Source organism: Oncorhynchus keta, chromosome 19 (assembly GCF_023373465.1).
Source record: "Oncorhynchus keta strain PuntledgeMale-10-30-2019 chromosome 19, Oket_V2, whole genome shotgun sequence".
NCBI lineage: Eukaryota > Metazoa > Chordata > Actinopteri > Salmoniformes > Salmonidae > Oncorhynchus > Oncorhynchus keta.
The window spans coordinates 39,196,811-39,206,684 of record NC_068439.1 but is presented as its reverse complement, the minus strand read 5'-3'; positions in this window follow the sequence as shown (position 1 = coordinate 39,206,684).

Here is a 9,874-nt window from a genome sequence, read left to right as displayed (position 1 = left end):
CTATCCTCAAGCAACACAACTTATTAATAGCTACACGGACTGAGTTTACCTTCTATCGTTATTGACCTTTTGTTTCTATGCTCACTCAAACGAAATATGCACATTTTGTGCAGGTGTGTAGTCAGTTCTTGTCTCTTGATGTTCCGTATTGTCATTCTGTATTATGTTATGTGTGGACCCCAGGAAGAGGAGCTGCTGCTTTTGCAACAGCTAATGAGGACCCTAATAAAATACCACTTGCACACAAGCTGCTGCTACTCTTATATCCTGTTGCCGAGTCGCCCTTTCCCCTACACATGTATCTTTGCACATGTAAATATGGTATTGGACCTGACTTTATAAATATTTCCTGTACATAGTATGCTCATGTTGTATTTTGTGTTATGTTTTTTTTTTCTGGTATTACATTGTTATTGATATTTGTGTTCTTGGGTTTTGAGTTTGCAATTTTGCATTTTACTGTACTTGTGCATGTGACATTGAAACTTGATCCACATCTGCCTCGTGCAGCGTGACATCTCCTTCGCATAGAGTTTATCAATCAGGCTGTTGATTGTGGAATGTTGTCCCAATCTTCAATGGCCGTGCGAAGTTCCTGGATATTGGCAGGAACTGGAACACGCTGTGGTAATAATAATAATAATAATAATATATGCCATTTAGCAGACGCTTTTATCCAAAGCGACTTACAGTCATGTGTGCATACATTCTACGTATGGGTGGTCCCGGGAATCGAACCCACTACCCTGGCGTTACAAGCGCCATGCTCTACCAACTGAGCTACAGAAGGACCTGTACACCGAGCCAGAGCACCCCAAACCGGCTCAATGGGTGACGTCTGGTGAGTATGCAGGCTATGGAAGAACTGGGACATTTTCGGCTTCCAGGAATTGTTTACAGATCCTTGTGAAATGGGGCTGTGCTTTATAATGCTGAAACATGAGGTGATGGCGGCAGATGAATGGCACGATAACGGGCCTCAGGATCTCGTAACGGGTTCTATGCGCATTCAAATTGCCATGGATAAAATACTATTGTGTTCGTTGTCTGTAGCTTCTGCCTGCCCATACCATAACCCACTGTCACCATGGGGCACTCTGTTCACAACTTTGACATCATGCAACCGCTCGTCCATACAACGCCATACACTCTATCTGCCTGGTACAGTTGAAACCGGGAATCATCCATGAAGAGCACACTCCTCCAGCTCAACCATGGTGAGGGCGACGAGTAGTAAGATGAGCTTCCCTGAGATGATTTCTGACAGTTTGTGCAGAAATTCTTCGTTTGTGCAAACCCAGTTTCATCAGCTGTCCGGGTGGCTGGTTGGACCTACTGCCAAATTATAACGTTAGAGGCGGTTTATGGTAAAGAAAAACAACATTAAATTATCTGGCGACAATCCTGCAGTCAGCATGCTTATTGCCCGATCCCTCAAAACTTGAGACATTTGTGGTGGTGTGTAACAAAACTGAACATTTTATTGTCCCCGGCACAAGGTGCACCTGTGTAATTATCATGCTGTTAAATGTATTTTTATTTTATTGAACCTTTATTTTTAACCAACGCTCTAACCACTTCTCTACCCGCCGCCCCTAAGCTTCTTGATATTCCACACCTGCCAGGTGGATGGATTGTTTTAGCAAAGGAGAAATGTTCACTAACAGGGATGTTAACAAATTTGTGTACGACAACAGGTATGGCAAAACATTTATTTTTACTGCTCTTATTACGTTGGTTACCAGTTTATAATAGCAATAATGCACCTCGGGGGTTCATGGTATATGGTCAATATGCCATGGCTAAGTGCTGTGTCCAGGCACTTTGCGTTGCTTCGTGCATAACAACATATTCTAGCCATGGTATATTGGTCATGGACCACACCCCCCCAGGCCTTATTGCTTAAATACAAAATTATGTAGTTCAAATCAAATTTGCGCCGAACACAACAGGTAGGTAGACCTTACAGTGAAATGCTTACTTAACCAACAATGCTGTTTTAAGAAAAAATATTTTAAAAAAATAAGAAATAAACGTAACAAATAATTGAAGAGCAGCAGTAAAATAACAATAGCGAGGAAGTATACAAGGGGTACCGGTACAGAGTCAATGTGCAGGGGCACCGGTTAGATGATTTAATTGAGGTAATATTTACATGTAGATAGAGTTATTAAAGTGACTATGCATAGATAATAACAGAGAGTAGCAGCAGCGTAGAGGGATGGGAGGGGGGGTAATAGTCTGGGTAGCCATTTAATTAGATGTTCATGAGACTTATGGCTTGGGGGTAGAAGCTGTTTAGAAGCCTATTGGACCTAGACTTGGCATTCCAGTACCGCTTACCGTGCTGTAGCAGAGAGAACAGTCTATGACTAGGGTGGGTGGAGTCGTTGACAACTTTTCAGGCCTTCCTCTGACACTGCCTGGTATAGAGGTCCTGGATGGCAGGAAGCTTGGCCCCAGTGATGTACTGGGCCATACACACTACCCTCTGTAGCGCCTTACGGTCGGATGCCGAGCAGTTGCCATACCAGGCAGTGATGCATCCCATCAGGATGCTCTCGATGGTGCAGCAGCAGAACCTTTTGAAGATCTTAGGGTCCATGCTAAATCTCCAGAGGGGGAATAGGCTTTGCGTGCCCTCTTCACGACTGTTTTGATGTGCTTGGACGATGTTAGTTTGTTGGTGATGTGGACACCAAGGAACTTGAAGCTCTCAACCTGCTCCACTAAACCCCCGTCGATGAGAATGGGGGCGTGCTGGGTCCTCCTTTTCCTGTGGTCCACAATCATCTTCTTTGTCTTGATCATGTTGAGAGAGGGGTTGTTTTCCTGGCACCTCACGGCCAGGTCTCTGACCTCCCCGAATAGGCTGTCTCGTCGTTGTCGGTGATCAGGCCTACCACTGTAATGATGGTGTTGGAGTCGTGCCTGGCCATGCAGTCATGAGTGAACAGAGAGTACAGGAGGGGACTGAGCACGCACCCCAGAGGGGCCCCCGTGTTGAGGAGCAGTGTGGCGGATGTGTTGTTGCCTTTCCTTACAGCCTGGGGATTGCCCGTCAGGAAGTCCAGGATCCAGTTGCAGAGGGAGGTGTTTAGTCCCAGGGTCCTTAGCTTATTGATGAGCTTTGAGAGCACTATGGTGTTGAACGCTGAGCTGTAGTCAATGCACGGCATTCTCACATCAGTGTTCCTATTGTCCAGGTTGGAAAGGGCAGTGTGGCGTGCAATAGAGATTGCATCATATGTGGATCTGTTGGGGCTGTATGCAAATTTGAGTGGGTCTAGAGTTTCAGGGAAATGGGGTTGATGTGAGCCGTGACCAGCCTTTCAAAGCACTTCACTGCTACAGATGTAAGTGCAACGGGTCGGTAGTCATTTAGGCAGGATTCCTTAGTATTCTTGGTCACAGGGACTATGGTGGTGTGCTTGAAATTTGTTGGTATTACAGACTCAGATAGGGAGAGGTTGAAAGTATCAGTGAAGACACTTTCCAGTTGGTCAGTGCATGCTCTGAGTTCACGTCCTGGTAATCCGTCTGGCCCTGCGGCCTTGTGAATGTTGACCTGTTTAAAGGTCTTACTCACATCTGCTACATAGAGCGTGATCACACAGTCATCCGGAACAGCTGATGCTCTCATGCATGTTTCAGTGGTACTTGCCTAGAAGCGAGCTTAGGCTTGTGTTACTGGGCAGCTCTCAGCTGTGTTTCCCTTTGTAGTCTGTAATAGTTTGCAAGCCCTGCCACATCTGACGAGCGTCCGAGCCGGTGTAGTGCGATTTGATCTTAATCCTGTATTGACGCTTAGGCAAAGCTCAATGCGGTTGTTCCCTGTAATCCATGGCAACTGGTTGGGGTATGTACAAACGGTCACTGTGGGGACTACGTCATCAATGCACTTATTGATGAAACCAATGACTGATGTGGTGTACTCCTCAATGCCATCGGAAGAATGCCAGAACATATTCCAGCCTGTGTTAGCAAAACAGTCCTGAAGCTTAGCATCTGACCACTTTTTTATTGACTGAGTCACTGGTGCTTCCTGCTTTAGTTTTTGCTTGTAAGCACGAATCAAGAGGCTAGAATTATGGTCAGATTTGCCAAATGGAGGGTGAGGGAGAGCTTTGTACGTGTCTCTGTGTGTGTGGAGTAAAGGTGGTCTAGAGTTTTTTTCCTCTCTGGTTGCACATTTAACATGCTGGTAGAAATTAGGTAAAACTGATTTAAGTTTCCCTGCATTAAATTCCCCAGCCACTAGTAGCTCCATCTCTGGATGAGCGTTTTCCTGTTTGCTTATGGCCATATACAGGTCATTGAGTGCGGTCTTAGTGCCAGCATCGGTTTATGGTGGTAAATAGACATCTACGACGAATATATATGAAAGCTCTCTTGGTAGATATTGTGGTCTACAGCTTATCATGAGATACTCTACCTCAGGCGAGCAAAACCTTGAGACTTCCTTAGATATCGTGCACCAGCTGTTGTTTACAAATATACACCCTTTGCCTTACCAGAGGCTGCTGTTCTATCCTGCCGATACAATGAATAACCCGCCAGCTGTATGTTATTCATGTAGTCGTTCAGCCGCGACTCGGTGAAACAAAAGATATTTCCCTTTTTAATGTCCTGTTGGTAGGATATACGTGCTTGTAGTTTGTCCACTTTACTATTCAGCGATTGTACGTTGGCCAATAGTACCGATGGCAAAGGCAGATTAGCCACTCGTCGCCGGATCTTTACAAGGCACCCCACGATCTCCTTCCGCGATATCTCCGTCTTTTCCTCCTGCGAATGACGGGGATGAGGGCCTGGTCAGGTGTCTAGAGTAAATCATAAGAGACGGTAGCAGCAACATTATGTACAAAATAAGTTACAAGCAATGTGGGAAAAAAAATAGCAAGGTTAGTTAAGAGCCCATAAAACGGCAGCCATACCCTCCAGTGCCTTCATCGCCTGTTCAGCCTCATTGTTGGAAAAGATCAACGTAATACTACTGTTTATCTTCTGCCATCCTTATTAAGCCTTCATAAAGCATTGCCTGTAAGTACAAATCATTTCTAAGATAGTCATATTTTAGTATTGTAAGTATTTTATACAGGTACTGTTTTAATTCTGAGTTATTATGTAAATCGATGACATGTATTTCTTATTTTAATTTGATTTAACCTTTATTTAAATAGGCAAGTCAGTTAAGAACAAATTCTTATTTACAATGAGGCCTACCAAAAGGCAAAAGACCTGTGGGGACAGGGGTTGGGATTAAAAAATAAATAATAATAACATCGAAATATAGGACAAAACACAAATTCCTTCACTCACCTGCCTCTTAAGTGCTGTTCTGTAGCTAGCTTCTCTCTACATGTGAGTTCTCTTCACACTTAAGTTATCTTACATGAAAATGTAGATACTAATCCTGTTTAGAACAATATTCAAGCAGGATACGTACATTTTCTATGTACAGTGTTGGTCAAGTATTGTATTGTTCACAATGCAACTCTATTCACTCTGTTATGTATTTATATTGCCTTTAAGTCTGAGCTGCTCCAATAATTTTGTTTTTCTTTGTTGTTACAGCTTTATACCATTTCAACTGTAAAACAGGAGGTTTATGGAAAGCCTGTCCCTGACTCTGGTTCAGTTCTTGATTGGAGTTTGGCTTGCTGTCAAATTATGGTTGCATACACCTTAAGGAGGACAGTACAGTCAAAAGGCACAGCTACTATGGCAGTGGATCGATTCACAGTACAACAGAACCTGCAACATGGAAGCTAAAGGAAAACAAGACGACCAATGTTCCCAGGTCAGTTCCAGAACGGGATCGTCAAGATCATCAGTTGCTGCAGCTAGTCGAGCCAGGGCAGAGGAAGCACGCACCCGTGCATCATTCGCTGACAGAGAAGCTTAGATCAAGATAGAAAAAGCTACATTTGAAGCGGAGTTAGACGCATTAAACCTTCATAGAGAGGCAGCCGCAGCACTGGCTCAGGCCGAGATCTGGGAGGCAGCAATAGAGCCGCAGGATGAGGGGCTCGGCGATAAAATTGGCGACCCTCCATGTCAAAGGACATTGCTGAACGCACAGGCGAATTACGTCAGGGAGCAGGCAAATACGTCAGGGAGCAGGCGAATTACGTCAGGGAGCAGGCGAATTACGTCAGGGAGCAGGCGAATTACGTCAGGGAGCAGGCGAATTACGTCAGGGAGCAGGCGAATTACGTCAGGGAGCAGGAGAATACATCATGGAGCAGGCAAATTACGTCAGGGAGCAGGCGAATTACATCAGGGAGCAGGCGAATACATCAGGGAGCAGGCGAATTACGTCAGGGAGCAGGCGAATACATCAGGGAGCAGGCGAATTACGTCAGGGAGCAGGGGAATTACGTCAGGGAGCAGGGGAATTACGTCAGGGAGCAGGCGAATTACGTCAGGGAGCAGGCGAATTACGTCAGGGAGCAGGAGAATACGTCAGGGAGCAGGCGAATTACGTCAGGGAGCAGGATTACATCATGGAGCAGGCGAATTACGTCAGGGAGCAGGCGAATACATCAGGGAGCAGGCGAATACGTTAGGGAGCAGGCGAATACGTTAGGGAGCAGGCGAATTACGTCAGGGAGCAGGTGAATTACGTCAGGGAGCAGACGAATTACGTCAGGGAGCAGGCGAATTACGTCAGGGAGCAGGCGAATTCAGGGAGCAGGCGTCAGGGAGCAGGCGAATTACGTCAGGGAGCAGGCGAATTACGTCAGGGAGCAGGCGAATTACGTCAGGGAGCAGGCGAATTACGTCAGGGAGCAGGCGAATACGTCAGGGAGCAGGCAAATTACGTCAGGGAGCAGGCAAATTACGTCAGGGAGCAGGCCAATACGTCAGGGAGCAGGCGAATTACGTCAGGGAGCAGGAGAATACGTCAGGGAGCAGGAGAATACGTCAGGGAGCAGATGTATACGTCAGGGAGCAAGCTAATTACGTCAGGGAGCAGGCTAATTATGTCAGGAAGCAGGCTAATTACGTCAGGGAGCAGGCTAATTACGTCAGGGAGCAGGCTAATTACGTCAGGGAGCAGGCTAATTACATCAAGGAGCAGGCGAATTACGTCAGGGAGCAGGCTAAGCCGTCAGTCAGTATCTGGTGTGGCCATCAGCTACATTAAGGACTGCAGTGCATCTCCTCCTCATGGACTGCACCATATTTGCCAGTTCTTGCTGTGAGATGTTACCCCACTCTTCCACCAAGGCACCTACAAGTTCTCAGACATTTCTACCCTCTGATCCAACAGGTCCCAGACGTGCTCAATGTGATTGAGATCTGGGCTCTTTGCTGGCCATGGCAGAACACTGACATTCCTGTCTTGCAGGAAATCACGCACAGAACGAACAGTATGGCTGGTGGCATTGTCATGCTGGAGGGTCATGTCAGGATGAGCCTGCAGGAAGGGTGCCATATGAGGGAGGAGGATGTCTTCCCTGTAACGCACAGCATTGAGATTGCCTGCAATGACAACAAACTCAGTCCGATGATGCTGTGACACACAGCCCCAGACCATGATGGACCCTCCACCTCCAAATCAGTCCCGCTCCAGAGTACAGGCCTCGGTGTAACGCTCATTCCTTCTACGATAAACGCGAATCCGACCATCACCCCTGGTGAGACAAAACCCTGACTCCTCAGTGAATAGCACTTTTTACGGTGGGTTTATGCCCATAGGCGACGTTGTTGCCGGTGATGTCTGGTGAGGACCTGCCTTATAACAGGCCTACAAGCCCTCAGTCCAGCCTCTCTCAGCCTATTGTGGACAGTCTGAGCACTGATGGAGGGATTGTGCGTTCCTGGTGTAACTCGGGCAGTTGTTGCCATCCTATACCTGTCCCGCAGGTGTGATGTTCAGATGTACCGATCCTGTGCGTGTGTTGTTACACGTGGTCTGTCACTGTGGGGACGATCAGCTGTCCGTCCTGTCTCCTTGTAGAGCTGTCTTAGGCGTCTCACAGTACGGACATTGCAGTTTATTGCCCTGGCCACATCTGCAGTCCTCATGCCTCCTTGCAACATGCCTAAGGCATGTTCACACAGATGAACAGGGACCCTGGGCATCTTTCTTTTTGTGTTTTTCAGAGTCAGTAGAAAGGCCTCTTTAGTGTCCTAAGTTTTCATAACTGTAACTTTAGTTGCCTACCGTCTGTAAACTGTTAGTGTTTTAACGACCGTTCCACAGGTGCATGTTCATTAATTGTTTATGGTTCATTGAACAAGCATGGGAAACAGTGTTTAAACCCTTTACAATGGAGATCTGTGAAGTTATTTGAATTTTTACGAATTGTCTTTTTATTTTACCTTTATTTTTTGAAAGACAGGGTCCTGAAAGCGGGATGTTTCTTTTTTTGCTGAGTGTATGTGTGTTTTCAGATGCTTCCAACAAAGCCATTGGTGCATCGACATACATCGGAGCCACTGATGAAGATGAACAAAGTGGAGTGGGCTTTGTTTTGCAAAAAGCCAAGTTAACCCTTCAATCTGTGTCTGCCATACCCCGCCTTGAACTATGTGGAGCAGTGTTGACAGTAGAATACTATGGGGTATTGTGTTTAGGCCAGTGACAAAATAGTAACTCAATTTAATCCGTTTTAAATTCAGGCTGTAACACAACAAAATCTGGAAAAAGTCAAGGGGTGTGAACACATTCTAATATGGCAAAAGTGAAGGCACTATAAGTGATGGCACTATAAGAAATATGGCACAAGTCATAGCAGCCAAGTCAAAATTAGAAATTGATGAACAGAACTATAGAACATTGCGTAACTGTGCAGTTAAATTGAATCGAAAGGAAAAAAAGTTAATTTACAACAATGCTTTTATTGATTGTAAAAATGATTCTAAAAAGGTATGGAATACAGTTAAGGGCTTACTTGGTACATCTATCTCATCACGCCCATCTAGTGTGGAGGTTGACGGGAGAATAATAACAAAACCAGTTGATATTGCCAATCATTTTGCAGATACAGTATACAGAAAATTAAATTACTGAGTAACAATGTAGACCAACATTCTTCCAAACAAGCTATTGTCCAATGGATTGATGATCATATTATGAGCAACAAGATCTTATAGTCTGCAAACGGTGTCAGTGGAGGAGGTGTTAAACCTATTGAAGTCATTACCTGATGGTAAATCTACAGGTTATGGTCTTATGGACAATTTTTTGCTTCGCTGTGCAGCTCCCCAGATTGCAGTTCCACTGAGATACATATTTAATTGGTCACTGGAAAAGGGGATGTTTGCAAATGTTTGGAAGCATGTGAAACTGTGTCCTATTCCAAAAGACAGCAAAGAACCCATTACTCCTGCCAATAGTCGACCAATTAGTCTATCCCCTACACTCAGTAAGATATTGGAGGGTATTGTGAGTAGACAAATGTGGGAGTGCATGGAAAAGAATGATCTGATTACAGCCAATCAGCATGCTTATCACAAAAACCATTCCACGACCACTGCATTGGTTGACATGACTGACCAGTGGCTCAATGCTATGGATAATGGCAAATTTGTAGGTGTACTATTTTTAGATTTCAGTGCAGCATTTGATTTAGTGGATCATGAAATAATTTTGACAAAATTAATGCATTATGTTTTTAAGGAGGTAGCATTGAATTGGGTACAGTCATATCTAACTGACAGGAAACAGTCCACCTATATCAATGGTTAATTTTCTGCCCCTCAAGTGTTTAACTGTGGAATACCGCAGGGCAGCTGCCTTGGGCCACTTCTTTATTTAATATATACCAACGACCTTCACTATGCCTTAGTTGAAACTCAAGCTACTATATTTGCAGATGATACTAAAATTTATGCAGCAAGACAATCGGTTCAACAGGTA